We start from the raw sequence: 19,363 nt of genomic DNA on the forward strand, positions 1-19,363 counted from the left end.
TTCTGACATTAATCTCTTTTTCATATTTTAATTTTGTAAATGTTTCTGATGGCTTCATATTCGTTGACGTGTGAATCGTGTCATTATACTTATCCACAATATCCTGAATAAAAGATAACCATTGTTGTGAACCGAGTTGTGTGAATTTTTTATATAGTCTCTCTTTTAAGGTACGATTAAAACGTTCAACAACAACTGCCTTCCCTTCATTAAAGGTACTGTATAATGTAATACTGTTATTTTTTAGAGAATTCATAAATGTCTTGTTATAAAACTCTCTACCCTCATCAGTCCACAATTTCTTAGGTTTTCTCTTACTTTTATTAAATATCTGTTGAAAAGCTAACATAAGAGTATTACCTGTTTTGTTTTTTAAAGGGACAACCCACGCATATCTACTCCTCAAATCAATAATGGTTAAAGCATACTTGTACCCCTTATCATTATTGAGTTCAATCAAATCAGCAGACCAGATATAATCAACTTCCTTGGAATAAACTTTCCTTCTCTGAAACTTTGTGAATATTGGTTAATGTAATTCATCAGCTAATTGCTCTTCAGTCTTAATGGCATCATTAGAGCCTATAAGTTTTTTGAATTTCCAAGTCCAAGTTTCAATTTAGCACTAATCATCTTCTTCACGATGAACCTATCAACTTTTTCTCTCAAGGTTGGATTTTGTATCAGAGACAAATTATATAACATTTCTCTATCGGCTTCATGCTTTTCTTCCAACGTTGTGGTATTCCCATAATCAATATCGTGTCTCATGCACACTTCATCAACTCTATTGATTGGTTTACTCCAGGATTTAGGATTGTCTGCCTCATCTAATCTTTTATCCAAGTTTGTGCCTGGACCACAGAAAGAATACCCTGGAAGATGTAATTCCCCTGGTATTCCAGTAGTTGTAAATTTACTTCCTGATAAAAACTTTTGTATATCTCCTCCGACTTTGTGTTTGGAGATAAATTGATTTTTTTTTGAACCACACACCGAACATATACCTTTTTGTATAACCCTGTTATTTTTACTTTTAATATATGAAATATTTTTAGTATTAGTTTTCTTTTTACATTTGAGACAATAACTCATTTATTTATGAGAAAAATTTCTGCAGAGTGCAAAAACCTTTTTAGTTTCCAACATGCACATTTGAATCTTAATTTTTAAAACATAAAGAATCCTTAGAAATGCCTTCACTCTCTCCTCCATTTATTTAAGAAAAAACTTGAATTAAAATACATGTCTTCTCGATGTCGATAGTCTTGTCGAAAGTATTGCAAATAGACTTTTTAATTCTTTGTATTCCTCCCTGGTGAGATAAGTTAATTTCTTTAATACCTCTATTCTTTTTTGAATCTCACTGGTTTCCATATTTTGATATTTATTCATTCTCTCTCTTTCCTCCCTCTCTCTATTCTCTCTTTCCTCCTTCTCCTTTTCCTCCTCTTCCCTCTCTTCTTCAACTCCTTCCTCATCCCTTACTATACTTGAATCGTTTACACCCCATAGAATATTATACATATATTCATCAGGATTTCTTGTTATTCCTGTATCCAAAATAATTTTTTTACAACAGGAAACCAATAAAATTTCTTTTGAATTTCTAAAAGAGCCTTACCTTTTCTTAACCTTATAATTTTTTCATTATTTAACATTCTAATTAAATCTAAAGTTGTCGGTTTATCAACATCAGCATAATGCCAATCTTTTATTGAAAATACCTCATTCTTATGTTGTAGAACATATTTATTAAAATACCGAATACCCTTTTCTTGAAGGTATGCTTGAACACAGAAATGATAATTTTCTTGAAGCCTTCTTGCTGTCATTTATGTATTAGAAATATATGTTAGAATAATATTATGGCACGAAACACCTCCCCATCTTCCCATAGTTAAATCATTTTGTATTTCCTTACTTATTATATATAATCCTGTTTTTTCTGTTTTCATGAGATAAACAAGGGCAAAACCATTATTATATTTACCCTTATTAAATTCTTTTATTTGTTGTTTACTAATCGTGGCTCCACAAAACTCATTCTCGATACCAAGTGGATAATATTCTTCCTTACGAGACTGATTTAATTGTTCCAGGTCTTCGAGGTTAATTTTAAATGACCAATTATACCCTAAATCATTCATATCATACCCCCATTGTTCTATTCTCATACAAACGATACGCCCTTCTTTATAAAAATTTATTTTAATTCGAACTGTGAATTCTGTATGACCTGGAGATAATATCAACACTTCTGTATCTTTAGAATACACAGCCGTTTTATTTAAATATATATATTGTGATAAATCGCTTAATCTCACCAAGTCATTCGCGTCAGTCGGGCTTGGATAATTTTTTAATTTATAAGCATTTTTCATGTTAATATTTTTGTTTATATTATATTTATGTCGTTCAGCCTGTGCCTTTGTGTAATAATTTGATAAATCAATATCCAGTTCTTGAGATACACCAAAGATAGAACCATCTTTACCAACATAAGTCATTTATATTAGATTAAAAATAATATCATAAAATTTTTTATTTTTGTTGAGTTGAAATAACACATATAGACATAATTGACCACAACACTTGGAATTTAATTCTTGGACTTGAAATGTTTGATAAACACCATTCTGTAAGAATTTTATGACTTCAACAGGTGGTGGAAGACCAAAACTATCAAAATAATATTTGTCTTGACTATTAAAAATACAAACCCAATGAGAACCGTTCCCATCATTATCTTCTAAGTTCATAATAATATTCTTTGTATGTTTCGACACATTTGTTAATTCATCTCTCATACAAATAACCACATTATGAATTTTTAATTTCTTACAATATTTGGCAAGTTGTAAATTTGATGTTGTATTCTTTCCAAATTCTTTCAACCACTCATCAATGCTCATTTATTTATTAGAAAGATATAATCCATTACCTCTTTTAGTTAATTTTACACCTGCTTGTGCTATAGAAGAAAGCATATCTCCAACTAACAATCTCGCTTTATCAGGCAGACCTTCAAGTTTTTCAGCAAAATCTACAATTACACCACTTCCACTAATTTGTTTCTCCAACTCTTTGTTATGTCTTTCCAATTCTTTTTGAGCCTGGAGTTGAGCCTTCCTTTCGTTGGCAGTTTTGATCGCTGTTGAAATACCACCCGTCAATGCTCCAACCGCACTTAAACCAGCAAATAAAGGAATTAGAAATGGGAGAAATCCTCCACTCGTCTCTCTTATTGAATATTTTTTCAACATTGGTTTTGTCATTTTAATTTTAAGTGAGCCAGTGTCATTCAAGATTTTAACCTGTTCTCTTGTGAGCAAAACATCAATTCTTACTGCTCCTTTTCTCTGAATTGTATTAACGTTAATCGTACAAGGCTTTTGATTTTGAACACAAGATGATAGTTTATGAAGATTGATTTGATTAACATATACCCCAGTTGGTACTTTGCCACTCATTTATTTAACAAAAAATTATGTGAGACTAATCATCACACCATTATCTGTATTAATCTGCAATTCTGTTTCTTCCAAAAGCAAACAATATGTATCAACTTCTTCACTCTCTCCTCTTTCAATGTATAGGGAAGTATCCACTCGATTAGACTTTATAGTTTCTTTTTGAGCGCTCAGGTCAAACGTATAGATTGTATACAAACTTTTAAATGCTGTCATATCCAAAATAGGTTCTTTATTTCCATTACTTTCACACACCTTTTGGTAAGACTTGTATGCTTCAGCAAAATCATTTTTTTCCCAATTAATTTCCAATCTATCTCGTGGATAAAATGTTCCATCTAGAGAAACGCGAAGTTGTTTCACCTTAGCATTATCACTCAATGCATTATTCTTATCAGTCGCAGTATCACCATCTGGCTTTTTAAAAATCATCCACAGATATCGTGGCTTTCCTTCCAGAACACCCAAATTCCACGTGTAAGTAGTTTGATTGAGTTTAACGTGTTGACATCTTCTTTTGAGGTATGATACACTGAGTGGTTTTTTTGAGTTAAGTCTTCGATTCAACATCTCTTCTGTTTTAAGATTAGGAGTATATTCACTGATATACCAACTCATCTCCTCAATTACAAATTTATTCTGATCACCAAAAGCATTACCAACACCAAAAAGCAATCTATTTTCATTATCATTCCTTTGTAGTTGAAATCTAATTTTAAGACCATACAGAACTTTATCATAATCACAAAATCCAAATATACCTTTAAGAGGAACTGCCACAGTAAAACTATTTTCTGCTTTTGTATCATCATTATACATTCCTTTCCTTTGAATATATCCAGGGTCTGTGTTTGTTCCCGTTGACATATCAGGAATAAAACCTTCGACAGACCCCTTTCCCATTCTATCACTGAATGTATAGAGTGTAAATTTCATCATTTCAGATACAGCAGAGACATAATCAACCGCTTCAACTTCTTGTGTTCCAATATACAATCGCACACTATCAAACATTTTCCAGAAGAAATCATTTACAAGTGTAGCGTTTGTGTTATTCCCAGCCTTAGTGAATTTAAATTTACACAACAAGAAACTTTCGGAGAGATTCAAATAGGTTTGTTGATTATTTATTTCAAAACTTTTTGTACCATTTGTATTCCAGTCTGTTCCAGTTATTGCATTTACCTTGAAGTAATCTTCTTTTTTAGTGGAGTTTGAGATAATAATAGTATCATCCAAATCATAGATACTATCAATTGCTTCCATACTTGTATTTATTTAGGAAAAAAGATGTTAAAACTTTTGAAACCCTGATCCAAGTATTTGAATTATTTTCTGTTGTTCTTGGGTGGACAACTGAGTTTTACCTTTCTTAATTTCTTTTATTGCTTGTAATTTATGAGATTCTTTCTGAGCATCTTTTATACTCTTTACAGCACCTGCTACATTTCCCACAGCAGAAGCAGTTGAACCAATTAGGTCTTTATGTTTAAGAATAGTTGAACCAATACCCATGAGAGTATCAATTATCCCATCTCCTCTAAATTGATGTCCAACACCCCTTTGTCTCTTAGGTTTATAGTATCCTCTACCAAGATACATACCTTCACCCTTGTAGTACGGGAAAGGAACATCCCATCCCCTGTAATTATTTTATATTTTCCCAACTCGTGCTTCCTCACAATAACCATCGTATTTATTTATTGAAAAACTTCACGTAGGTGAATTCTGATGGATATAACTTCTCCATTAAAAGAAATCACACGATTATCTTGGTCGGTTATCCTAAAATTTACTCTGTGTATGGTTTTTCCTGACACAGGTAGATAAACCAAATTTTTAGGCTCCATATTGAATTTATAACCAATTGGGGTTGAGTATGCGCTGAATGAAAATATTGTATTTGTTTTTAATCCATCATTATAAGCACCATCAATCAAATCACAGTGAATTAACACCAAATTTATTCCTGAGGATATTTGAATGACATTATCACTGTAAAACGTCCCATTAGTTTCAATCTTTTTTGAGGAGAAACCTAATAACTCTCTAAATGAATTATCAATTGTGAAATCAACCTTGTAGTTATTTTTAACTTTAATCGTTGATTTTGAAGTATGTTTTTGAATGTTTATAACAATATTTTTTGGTTCATCACCCTGTTCTTTCATAAGACGAGCAATTTCGGAAGATATTTGAGAAATCTCGTATGCTCCGGGTGAGACTGTTATCGTTTTGTATCCACTTCCCGGATTATAACTAAACTTGTCATTTTTCTCGGTTATATTAAATAAGGTATTATAAGTCTCCATGGACAATAAAGATGCCTCATATTCTTTTGTTGTGTCAAGTTGTAGTGGGTATGGGAATGAAGATGTGTGGTCGCTTGTTGTGAAATTAAAACTCAGGATTGTGCTTCTCATCTTATTTAATATGAGATAAAATGTCTTTATATTGAGATTTATTAATTATTTTCATGTTCATCAACTGGTCTAAAATGGCTGATGCTTCATTAAAACAATTGTTATTTCCAGCCTTCTTACTACCAAACAACAATAACAGTCTATTAACTAATTGCGATGGGTCATTTGGAAGAAAACTAATACCTGAACCAAGGATACTTAAAGCCTGAATAATGTGTTTCTCCTTCTCATTCTTCCTACTTTTACCAGAAAGAATAACCTTATAATTTAGAGTGTTCAGCAAATCAATATATACTCTATCATCATTATTTTCCATATCCAATGGTTTATCAATATACTTTGATTCATCCCTCACAGTTGAACCTTGCCTTCCATCTTTTGTGAGAAGAAACATTAATCTCGGAGTTAGTTTAACAGGGGTTGAGCAGAACTTAAGAACCTTAATTCATCATTAAATATCAATACCTTTTCTTGAACAAGATGAAATATTGCTGGTTGTTCTGTTGGAATGAGTCCTGCTTTGGTTTTTGAATCTGCTGAATATTCATTGTTTTGAACAGCATTCACAATATAATCAGGGGTTGATTAATCTCTTCCAGTTGTTGAAATAAACCTTCATCATGTTCTAATTCTCCAATATGCTCTAATTCTTCCTCCGTCATTTGACTGAAATCTTTTAACATTTGAAGCTTTCTAGGAGTATATTCTACTGTGGGAACTGTGGAAACATCTTTCATTTTTTCTTGGGAAGTTTTTAAAAGTGGTTTAAAAAATTTCTCTTGTTTTTTCAAATGCTTCTTCGCCCGTTAGTTTCTGTCTGCGTTTCTTCTTTATGTCTTCCTGTTGTTTTACAACTTTTGAAACCAACTCTTGATGTTCCTTAAATCTTCTTGCTCTTTCTTTTGTATCCATTTATTTATTGTAAAATATCATTTAATGAATTGTAAAGATCAACAGGGAAATTTTCCTTTTCTTCATCATTCAAGTAGATGTGTTCAAATAAATCCTTTTCTTTAAATATTTCATCAAATTCTTTATTAACATTAATGCGAGTTGTAATTTCTTCTTCACTAATCCTTGCATCTCTGCTTTTCATACGTTTGTGTTGAGTTTCTTCATCAACATCAAAACCGAATGATAAAATCTTCACTCCGCTCAGATATTTAATAATTTGTCTCGTTCCTTCTGGATTAGTTTCTAATATCCCAACACCACCAGATTTTAGTTTCTTTAACTCACTCTTACAATGTGAATATTTTGTTGTACCAAGAGAAACCTCCTCAAATATTTGTCCTTCATTCCTCAATCGCATATGTTCCTCCACTGAAATATAGTGATAATCTTCACCTTTTACTTCTCCAGGTCTTATTGCTCTAGTTGTTGTTGATACAATGCGTATCACGGGGTGTTTTTTAAGTAAATTTACAATATTCTCATTTGTACTACACAAGAACCTTGATTTATGAAAGTTTTTTCCAGAAGCAGATTTACCCACAAGATTTATAATAATAGTTGTCATTTATATATGTAATTGTTTATAAAACAAAAAATATATCCCTTAATATCTCATCTTGTTTCACAACAATATATTTATATTTTTCAGTCGTGTGCTTCATATAATCCTCAAATTTCTTTTTACTACATAATGTAGAACAATTATCTCTCCAAAAATTATTGATATCTATTGAATTTAACTTGAATAAAATAAAAGTATTAGCATTGTTTCTGATGGAACGACGAGGAAGTTGAAAGTACGATTGACTAAGATAAATACAATTACAAGAAGAATGTCTCCCTCTTGTGTAGTAGCTGTCCATTACCGTTTGGTTTCTCTCATTAACACAATCATCAAAGATAACGAGGTTCTTTTTGATTTATCCAAATCTTGGGGAGACGGTATATCATCCGTATTATCACTAAGAATACAAGTTATAAGATTTGATTTCTTTTTACATCTCTGTGTATCACAAAATAGTTGAATTATATCTTCAATGTTATAATCATTTAGGTTTTTTTGACGTTTAAATAAACCTATTATATCTTCTTTTTGAAGACCAGCATTAAAACCTTGTGAGAGTAGTTGATACTCTGGTTGAAAACTCGACTTTGTGAAAATTATTAAATTATCATAATCTAAAAAGTTGGGAGTGAGGAGCATTTTTAAAAGTAAGCAGGTTTTTCCACATCCACTTGAACCAACTATGAGACATCTTAATGAATTTGGGAGATTTTTATGGTTGTTAAATTTTATCTTATTTTCCCAAATAGGTAAAAAATCATTCATTTATATATTTGAAAAACAGGTTATTTAATTTATTATTAGCTTTTTTAGAAACTCTATATTTTATCCTAAGTTCAGGTTTAATTTCAAGATAATCCATTATTTTATTTATACAATATCTTGTGTTGATATTTCCCTGAAAATTACATCCATGAATAATATACAACAACAATCCTTTGAACATTTCTCTTATACGTTCAGTTTCTTCCCTTGTAAGGAAAGGTGTGTTATCATCCTCATACTTTACATTCATTTCTCTAATCAATCTTGTAAAGTAATTCATTTTTGGTGTAAATCTAAAAGAATTATTTTCCTTTTTATATTTTTTATTATCATTAATTAGAAGATAATCACAGAATATACATTGTTTATAGGCTTTTGACTCTGTGTTTAATCCCCGTCTTTCACACGCAGGACAATTCTCAAATTTGTCATATGGAGAATCAGGAAAGTCTAGCATATTTATAAAGTAAAACTTTACTTAAACTGAAATTCATCTATACTTTCAGTTGTATATTACCATCGATATCGATATACTTTTTTTCATTATCAGATTCAACGACAACATTTTTTATATTAAAGGTAATTTTAAAATTATCGTTAACTACTATTGAACGAAATGTCATTTCACCTGATATATTAACATCCTTTATTTCATCAAGATTTACATCTTTAGGGTTGTTGAAAAAAATACAAATTTCTCCTTGCATATTACAGATGGTCTTATCTTTTCTTTCTAAAGCTTCATCCATAAGGTTTTTGTTCTTTGATACTTTTTCTTGTTTCATTGCTTTTTCTAGTTTTGAATATATTACTAGAAGGAGAGGAGAAACTTTTGTTAGAGATACTTTAATTGATGTTCTACCAGGTATACTAAAAGCCCTTCCACTGAAGGAAATTGAAGAACTCATATTATTTACCATAATAGTTTTTATCCAATAGTTGTTATATTTATCTTTGTTCAATTTTACATCCTTGACATATTTCTCAGTATCTTTAACAGATGAAGAGATTGATTGAAACTTGTCTTTTGTGTCTTGAAACATTGTATTTATTAAGTGAAAAAGTTGGAGGATAAAATGTTTTTAAGCACAGATTCACCTATAAATTAAACGAAATTTTCATCAAGAAAATTTTAGTTTAAGCAAAGTTTTATTCTATAAATATGGTGAATACAACGTACTGCGATGTTTGTAATCACGAATATAAACATTATAGAAAACACCTCCGAACCAACAAACACACATTTAATCTATTTCATCAAATATCTCCTCTTGAGTTGGAAAGAAAACATTGTGATATCTGTTCAAAGGATGTTTTGAAGAGTAGTTATAATCAACATCTTCAATCACAAAAACACAAGAAAAATGAGTTTAAAGTAAAGGGAGACTATTATATTAAAAACACTGATGAGGCATTTAAAGGGCATATAAAAATAAGGATTTTTCAATTTGGAGAACCCAGTCCATCATCAATAGCTGAATCAATTGAAATAGTGAAACCCGATGTTGAAAAATTTATTAAAAAGACATTAAAAGAAATAAAAACTTTAAAGTTTTATATGGGAGTGAAAATGAATATGAAAAGACAAGATGAAGAACAAACTCCTTATATGAGAACAGATCTTCATTTTATAACATCATTTCAAGATTTTTTGAATAGTGGGGTTTATGAAGAACTATCAAGACAAGAGGAGGATGTTGATAATACAGTGGTAGGAAGTGGATTCAATATTAAAAAAATCATCTTTTTAGATATACACATTCTAAAATCAAACCCTCTTAAAGCTTCTTCTTATATTGAATTACCAAAAGAAATAAAACTAAAGAAGGCAGTTGTTAATATTAAAAACAATGATAATAAATGTTTTCTCTGGTCTGTTCTTGCTCACTTACATCCACCAAAATGTAATTCAGAAAGAGTAAAACAATATATGAAATATGAGAATACCTTGGACATTAAAGATTTTAAATTCCCAATGCCACTAACAGATATTCTTAAATTTGAGAAAAAGAATAATCTTTCTATTAATGTATATGGATTAACGGATACAAACAAAGTTCAAATATTAAAAATTTCAAACAACTATAAAAATGAAGAAACACACATTGACCTTTTATATTTTAGTGTTGGAAAGAATTCACATTACACATACATCAATAATTTATCAAGATTAATCTCTTCTCAGGTATTCAGAACAGCAAACAAAATATATCCTTGTAAGCGATGTCTTAATTCATTTCATACAAAAGAACGATTAGAACAACATTCAAAATATTGTAGTAATCATAAATCAGCTGTAATTACAATGCCTAAACCTGGTGAAAAGATTTATTTTGAAGATTATAATAAATCTATCATGCACCCATTTGTGATATACGCTGATTTTGAATGTATCCTTAAAAAGATAAATACTGCTTCTCCTAATCCAAAAGAACCATATACAAATAAATATCAAAAACATATTCCTTGTGGTTTCTGTTATTATATCAAATCATCTGTTGGAGAAAAGTATAACAAACTTGAACATTATCGTGGAAAAAATGCTTCACAAGAGTTTGTAAAACGATTAGAAAAGGATTGTATGAGACTCACTAAATTAATGAAAGAAACAAATGAACCGATGAAATTAACCAAAGAAGAAAAATTAGAATTTAGAATGAACAATATCTGCCATATTTGTGAGGGGGAAATTAAGGAGTCTAAAGTTAGAGACCATTGTCATCTTACTGGTAAATATAGAGGTCCCGCTCATTCCTGTTGTAATCTTAATTATAAATTACCTTCTTTTATTCCAGTCTTTCTTCACAACAGCGCCAACTATGATACACATCTATTTATAAATGAACTTTCAAAAACACCAGGGAATATTTCTGCTATAACAAACACAAGTCAAAAGTATATTTCATTTTCAAAAATGATATTCACAAAACCTTTAACTCGTATTAGGTTTTTAGATTCTTACAAGTTTATGGGAACACCACTAGCCTACCTCGCATCAAATCTAAGCTCCACGGACTCTTTTCCAAATCTTAATTCATTCTTTCCAAAAGAGGAAATTCTCACTAAAGAGGAAATTCAGATTAAAGAGAGAATTCAAAGTAAAGAGGAAACTCTAATTAATGAAGAAATTCTAACTGAAGATGAAATTCTAATTATAAAGAAAATTCGAACTAAAGAGGAAATTCAGATTAAAGATGAAATTCTGATTAAAGAAGGAATTCTTACGAGAGAGGAAATTCAAACAAGGAATGAAATTCAAAGTAAAGAGAAAATTCTTACAAGTAAGGGAATTTATCCTTATGATTATATGGATTCATTTATGAGATTTAAAGAAACACAACTTCCTTCAAAAGAAAGTTTCTATAATAACCTTTATGAAGAAGAGATAAGTGATAAGGAATATAAACACGCACAAGAAATATGGAAAATATTTAAGATAAAGAACCTTGGAGAATATCATGATTTATATCTAAAAACAGATGTTTTATTGTTAGCTGATGTGTTTGAGGCTTTTAGAACACTCTGTCATAATAAAAATTGTTATGGATTAGACCCTGCCCACTATTTCACAGCTCCTGGTTTAGCTTGGAGTGCAATGTTGAAAATGACAAAACAAGATATAGATTTAATCAGTGATGTTGATATGCTTTTGATGATTGAGAAGTCCAAGAGAGGTGGAATATCACAAGTATGTTCAAAAAGATATGCGAAAGCAAATAATAAATATCTCCCAAATTATGATAGTGAAAAAGATAGTAATTATTTGATGTATTTTGATGCTAATAATTTGTATGGATGGGCAATGTCTCAATCTCTGCCTTATGGTAAATTAGAGTGGGTGGAAGAAAAGGATTATGAAAAGGCTTTGATGAATATTGTTATTTCTTCTCAAGAGGAATTGAATGACGAAGAAGAAGGTTATTATTTTGAAGTTGATTTGAGGTACCCGAGTGATCTTCATAATAAGCATAAAGATCTTCCTTTTGCATGTGAGAAAGAAACTCCAAAGAAAGAATGGTTAAGTGATTATCATAAAAGTTTTAATATTAAAGGTAAATCAACAGAAAAGTTATTAACAACATTCTATGATAAAGAGGGATATGTTTTGCATCAGAGAAGCTTAAAACAGTTTTTGAGAGAAGGATTGAGAGTAGCTAAAATTCATAGAGTTTTAAAATTTAAACAAAGTCCTTGGGTGAAAAAGTATATTCAATTCAATACAGATATAAGAGCAAATACAAAAGTAAAATTTGAAGGGGACTTTTATAAATTAATGAATAATGCTGTATTTGGAAAGACTATGGAAAATGTTAGAAACAGGCAAAACATTAGATTCGCAACATCTTGGAAAGAAGCTTCGAGATTGATAAATAAACCAAGTTTTGAGAGAGAAGAGGTTTTTTCAGAGAACTTTTCTGCAATTCATATGAAAAAGGAAAGTATTGTAATGGATAAACCAATTTATATTGGAACAGCAGTTCTTGATTTATCAAAGATATTGATGTATGATTATTTGTATAATGACTTAAAGAAAGAGTATGGTGAAAATGTTTCATTGTTGTATATGGATACTGATAGTTTTATCCTAGATATAAAAACTGATGATGTTTATGAAGATATGAAGAAAAATATTGGAGTATATGATACAAGTAATTTCAGCAAGAAGAGTGAGTTATTTTCCAAAAAGAATGAAAAGGTTATTGGTAAGTTTAAGGATGAGTTGGGTGGAAAAGTAATGAGTGAGTTTATTGGATTGAGAGCAAAGGCATATGCTTATAAGTATGGTGAACAGATTGATAAGAGGTTAAAGGGAATAAAGAAATATGTAATAAAGAAATCAATAACTTTTAGAAATTATTATAATTGTTTGATGAATAAGAAAGAAGAATATAGGAAAATGAATACAATAAGAAGTTATAAACATAACATATATAGTGAAGAAGTAAATAAAAAGGCATTAGGAGCCTTTGATGATAAGAGATTTATTTTAGATAATGGAATAGATTGTGTTCCATATGGATATTGTATGATAGAGTGTATAAAATAGATTATGTTTTAACGATGGGAAGATGGGTTAGGGTTTTTTAAGGGCTACACTTGGTTTTTTCACAATATATAAATGGTTAAACCAAGTATTAATCAAACTAAAGAGTGGAGAAAATCTCAGTCTTGGTATATAAATGGAAAACATAATGAATGTGAAAAATATCAAATAAGTCTTATTGAAAAAATAACTAAAACAAAGGTAAATAAAACAAATAAGCGAATTAATTTAAAAACTAGTAAGTTAGAGGATGTAAAGAAAAAAATGAATATCCTTGAATGGACTGAAAACTTTGATGGTTATCAATTGAACAATGAAAAAACAATTTACTATAATCTCAAAATGATATGTGGCTCAGGAGGTGGTCAGATGAGAGCATTAAGAGAAGTTTATCATTTCGTAATGGCACAAAAGGGATATCTTAAAAAATATAAAGATTCAAATGTTTTGTTTGTCAATATTTTAGATGGGGATTATTGTGCAAAGAAAATTAAACTATTGAAGGAATTTGAGAATGAACAAATCTTTATAGGTTCAATGAGTGAGCTGTTCAACCCCCAGGTGTTCAATTCAATGAGGTTCAACCTCCAGGTTAAAAGGGGAGACAAATAAATATACCTTGGGATAAAAAGGGGATTTATTTTTAGGGAAAAAAAATATAAATCGCTGAAAATCCCCCATTCATTTACATGGGGAAAAGTGAGCCAGAATCAGTATTCTTACCCTACTGGTGCTGTAGCTAGATGTGCATGGGGAGGGGGGTTCTGTGGCTGGGGGGTGGTGGTGATGCAGCTGGATGTGCAAAGGGAGAGGGTGCTGAAGCTGGATGTGCATGGGGGGAGGTGCTGTAGCTAGATGTGCATGGGGAGGGGGGTTCTGTGGCTGGGGGGGGGTGGTGGTGATGCAGCTGGATGTGCAAAGGGAGAGGTTGCTGAAGCTGGATGTGCATGGGGGAGGTGCTGTAGCTGGATGTGCATGGGGGGTGCTGTTGATGAATATGCATGGGGGGTGCTGTAGCTGGATGTGCAATGGGGGGGGTGCTGTAGCTGAATGTGCAGGGGGGTGCTGTAGCTGGATGTGCATTGGGGAGGGGGTGCTATAGCTGGATGTGCTGTAGCTGGATGTGTATCGGGGGGGGTGCTGTAGCTGGATGTGCTGTAGCTGGATGTGTATCGGGGGGGTGGTGGTGATGCAGCTGGATGTGCAAAGGGAGAGGGTGCTGTAGCTGGATGTGCAATGGGGGGTGCTGTAGCTGAATGTGCAGGGGGTGCTGTAGCTGGATGTGCATTGGGGAGGGGGTGCTATAGCTGGATGTGCTGTAGCTGGATGTGTATCGGGGGGGGGGTGCTGTAGCTGGATGTGCATGGGGAGGGTGCTGCAGCTGAATGTGCAGAGGGGGGTGCTGCAGCTGGATGTGCATACGAGGGTGCTGTAGCTGGATGTGTCTTGGGAGGAGTGCTGCAGCTGGATGTGCATTGGGGGGGGGAGTGCTGCAGTTGGATGAGCATCGGGGGTGGTGCTGTAGCTGGGTGCAGCTGGTGGGAGGGGGTGATGCAGCTGGATGCCCAAAGGGAGGGGTGCTGTAGCTACATGTGCATGGGGAGGGGTGTTCTGAAGCTGGATGCAGCTGGGGGTGGGGGGAGTACTGCATCTGGATGTGCATGGGGGGTTGCTGTGGCTCGATGTGCATTGGGGGTGGGCGGTGTTGGAGCTGGATGCAGCTGGGGGAGGGGTGGTGATGCAGCTGGGGGAGGAGTGGTGATGCAGCTGGATGTGCATGGGGGGGGTACTTTTGCTGGATGTGCATAAAGGGAGTGCTGTCGCTGGATGTGCATGAGGAGGGGTGGTGTAGCTGGATGTGTAAGGGGGTGCTGTAGCTGAATGTGCAGAGGGGGATGCTGTAGCTGGATGTGCAGACGGGGGGTGCTGTTGCTGGATGTGCATGGGGGGTGATGTAGCTGAATGTACGTAAAGGGGTGTTGTAGCTGGATGTGCATGAAGGGGGAAGTGCTGTAGCTGGATGTGCATGGGGGGTTGCTGTGGCTCGATGTGCATTGGGGGTGGGGCGGTGTTGGAGCTGGATGCAGCTGGGGGGAGGGGTGGTGATGTAGCTGGGGAGGGGTGGTGATGCAGCTGGATGTGCATGGGGGGTACTTTTGCTGGATGTGCATAAAGGGAGTGCTGTCGCTGGATGTGCAGAGAAGGGGGTGCTGTAGCTGGATGAGCATGGGGGGAGTGCTGTAGCTGGATGTGCATAAGGGGGGTGCTGTAGCTGGATGTGCATTGGGGGGAGTGCTGTTGCTGGATGTGCATGGGGGATGGGGGAGTGCTGTAGCTGGATGTGCATTGGGGGGGGTGCTGTAGCTGAATGTGCATGGGGGTTGTGGGGGAAGGGGTGGGAACAATGTTGTTGCTGCAGATGCGTGAGGAGGGGTGATGTAATTGGATGTGAGGGTGGGTGCTGCATATGGAGGTGTATGTGGAGTTGCTGCAGATGGGTAGCTGGATGGACATGGATGGGGAGGGGGTGCTTTGTATGGAGGTGCAAGAAGGGGACGTGCTGGAAATGGAGGTGTGTGGGGGGGGCATTGCACATGGGGGTGGGGCGTTGTAGACATAGGGGCTATGAGGATGGGAAGGAACATTGGAGATGGGGATGGGCGCTTAAATGGGAATGGGCCTGTAAATGGGGAGGGCGCTGGGGATGGGGGGCATTGCAGATTTGGGGGGGGGACGTTGCAGATTGGGGAGGGACGTTGCAGATTGGGGAGGGACGTTGCAGAATGGGGAGGGACGTTGCAGAATGGGGAGGGACGTTGCAGAATGGGGAGGGACGTTGCAGAATGGGGAGGGGAACTGTTGATGGGGAGACTGGAGATGGGGACGGGAACTGTAGATGGGGACGGGAACTGTAGATGGTGAGGGGAACTGTAAATGGGGAGGGGAACTGTAAATGGGGAGGGGAACTGTAAATGGGGAGGGGAACTGTAGATGGGGAGGGGAACTGCAGATGGGGAGATGAACTATAGATGGGGAGGTGAACAGTAGATGGGGAGGTGAACTGTACATGGGGAGGGGAACTGTAGATGGGGAGGTAAACTGCAGATGGGGAGGTGAACTGCAGATGGGGAGGGGAACTGTAGATGGGGAGGTGAACTGTAGATGGTGGATGAAGGGGAGGGGAGGGCTTGAGACAAAATGAGGGAGATGGAGGTGCGCCGCATGTTGCTGTAATGATGATGTCGTGCTGTGATCTGCACGTGCTGCCTGTGATTATCCATATGATCCACTCACCCGTCCAGTACGAATGGCTTTTCCAGTGAATTCCATCTGATGGCCCCACGGGATCACATGAATCAGCACCCTGGATAGCGCATCCTCGATCCTGCTCGACTCCAGCACCCTGGATCCGCTTCCGCACAGCACGCTGGATACAACAAGTGCACGGCTCTGTCATTAAAAGCTTAATCATTCCATCCGTGGTGCCGCACTTCAAGAGCACGGCTCAACCCTGACTCGTGTTCGCGAACCCTCAAAGGGGCGGGAATTGAGTGGGAGGGGCGAATGAGAATCAGGGTTGAAAAGAGAGGAGAGGGCAGTGAGAAAGGGGGGGGCGAGGAAAGGGTTGTGGGGAGTGGAGAGTGAGGATTGCTGGTTGAGATGTGGGGGCAGAGAGGTTGCGGGTGGGAGAGAATGGGCTTAAGAAGGGATGTGGAAGGAGATTAATGATGGAAGGATAACAGTGTGGGAAACTAGTGGGAGGTGTCGAAGGAGATTAAACGAAAGCAACCGATGATTTGGGTAGCAGAGGATGAGACGAGGGGGGAAGGGGGGAAATCCGGATGGGCGAGAACCGGGGAAGATGGGAAGGCAGAGAGTCAGGGATGGAGAGGACGGGGAATACGAATCACGGCAGGAGACGGTGAGGGATGGAATTCAGGTTGGGAGATGGTCAATGATGAGAAGGTGGAGAATCATTTTTGGAGAGAGCGGTGGTGGGGTGGGGTCAGGTTTGGAAAGAGTGGTGGGGGGGGTGGGGGTGGGGTCAGGTTTGGAGAGAGTGGTGGTGGGGGTGGAGCCCGGTTTGGAGAGAGCGGTGGTGGGGGTGGGGTCAAGTTTGGAGAGAGTGGTGGTGGGGGTGGGGTCAAGTTTGGAGAGGGTGGTGGTGGGGGTGGAGTCAGGTTTGGAAAGAGCGGTGGTGGGGTTGGGGTCAAGTTTGGAGAGAGTAGTGATGGGGGTGGAGTCAGGTTTGGAGAGAGTAGTGATGGGGTTGGAGTCAGGTTTGGAGAGAGTGGTGGTGGGGGTGGGGTCAAGTTTGGAGAGTGTTGGGGCAGTGAGTCAGGGTGGGGAGGTGGAGAATCAGGTTTCGAGAGAGTGAGGGTGGGTGTCATGTTAGATTTGGAGAGGATGGGTGTCACATGTCAGATTTGGGAAGGATAGGAATGAGTTAGGGAGGGGGAGGATGGAGGGGCAGGTGAGTGTAGTGTGGCAGTGGGAAGTCGGGTTGGGAGAAGGTGGGGGAGGGATGTCATGGTGCGAGAAGCTGGGGGTGAGGAGTCAGGGCAGGAGAAGTTGGGGGTGGGGAGTCAGGACAGGATAAGCTGGGGGTGGGGAGTCAGGACAGGAGAAGCTGGGGTGGGGAGTCAGGGCAGGAGAAGCTGGGGGTGGGGAGTCGGGGCAGGAGAAGTTGGGGGGATGGGGAGTCAGGGCAGAAGCTGGGGGGGGGGGTAGTAAAGTTCGAAGAAGGTTGGGACAGGATGTCAGGGTGCGAGAGGGTGGGGATTGGGAGTTAGGTCATGAGGCTCGCCCACCTGGCAGCTGTCATGCAACATATCTTATGGACCTGAATTGGATGACACATTCAGAGGCCGATGATCATACTTCACGTCGATGACGACATCGCACGTCCAAGATCAAATGACGATGATCATACAGCACATCCTTGATCATATAATGATAATCATAAAGCACATCCTTGATCATACAACGATAATCATACAGCACATCCTTGATCATATAAACGATGATTATTATCCAACACGTCGATGATCATGTTACACGTCCTCGATCATATAACAATGATCATGTGGCATGTCCATCATACAACGATGGTCATGCAGCACATCCATGATCATGCAACGAAGATCATCCATCCATCCATTGGGACCAACTCTGTGCAGAGCATTGGTGCTACCGAAGCAGTCTCCTTGGCTATTGGGCACAATCCTGGTCGTGTCGCCACTCCGACACAGGATACCAGCATGCTGGCACTCATTTTGCTGACTTCGGAAGGATGACAGGTAGTGTCAGCCCCACCTGGTATTAATTCAACAGTCGAGTGCGATTTGAACTCAGGATCCCACCCGAACCATGAAACAAACACCAGGCATATCATCAAACAGCACATCCTTGATCATATAACGAAGATCATCATGCTGCACATCCATGATCATCATACAGCACATCCATAATCATATAACGATGGTCATACAGCACATCCTTGACCATATAAACGATGGATATGTCCTTTATCATATAACAATGGTCATTATATAGCACGTCCTTGATCACATAACGATGATCATGTAGCCTGTCCTTGATCATATAACGATGATCATACGAATTGTTGGCCGATCGTAAGATGGAGTAGGCCAGCGTCAGATAGCCCAGAACCTTGGCATTCCGCTTTCTACAGTCAATCGGTGATTGTGCAATTCACTAACGAAGACAAGGAATCCACAGCTTCCCGTTCTGGTCGACCTGGGCCCTCAGAAGGGTGTCTTGGAGCTGTGAAGCGGTCCATCGAGAAAACTCCCCGTTGCAAGGCAGCAGATGTTGCAGAGGAGGTCCAAGTTAGCTCAAGAACTGCCATGCGGTACCTTCCTCAACTGGGCTACTATGGGAGAGCAACTCGGAGAAAACCTCTTTTTAGACCAGCCAACATTCAAAGAAGAAAGAAGTGGGTTGACGAGATGATCACCAGACCCTTGGAGTTTTGGCAAACTCGTCTTTTTTCCGACGAGTCCCAATTTGCTCAATTTTCTGAAAGTGGACGCGTATGGGTCCGGAGACTTCCCAGTCAAGAGTTCTCTTTGAACCCATTTCAGCCAACTGTCAAACACGGTGGTTTTTCAGTGAT

General features: G+C 37.1%; 1 protein-coding gene across 1 annotated transcript in view; it reads right to left on the minus strand.

The window, feature by feature from the left end:
- Nucleotides 1-17,785, minus strand: part of LOC147033700 (dermatan-sulfate epimerase-like protein) — a 59,263-nt gene extending 41,478 nt beyond the window's left edge. Inside the window, exon 1 of the mRNA XM_085871831.1 lies at nt 16,519-17,785. The gene's annotated coding sequence lies outside the window, so the exon portion shown is untranslated. The remainder of the gene's footprint in view (nt 1-16,518) is intronic.
- Nucleotides 17,786-19,363: the final 1,578 nt, after the last annotated feature.

The sequence above is a fragment of the Eptatretus burgeri genome, chromosome 2, assembly GCF_056783735.1.
Source record: "Eptatretus burgeri isolate ZD-2024b chromosome 2, Ebu_testis_v1, whole genome shotgun sequence".
In the NCBI taxonomy this organism is placed as follows: domain Eukaryota; kingdom Metazoa; phylum Chordata; class Myxini; order Myxiniformes; family Myxinidae; genus Eptatretus; species Eptatretus burgeri.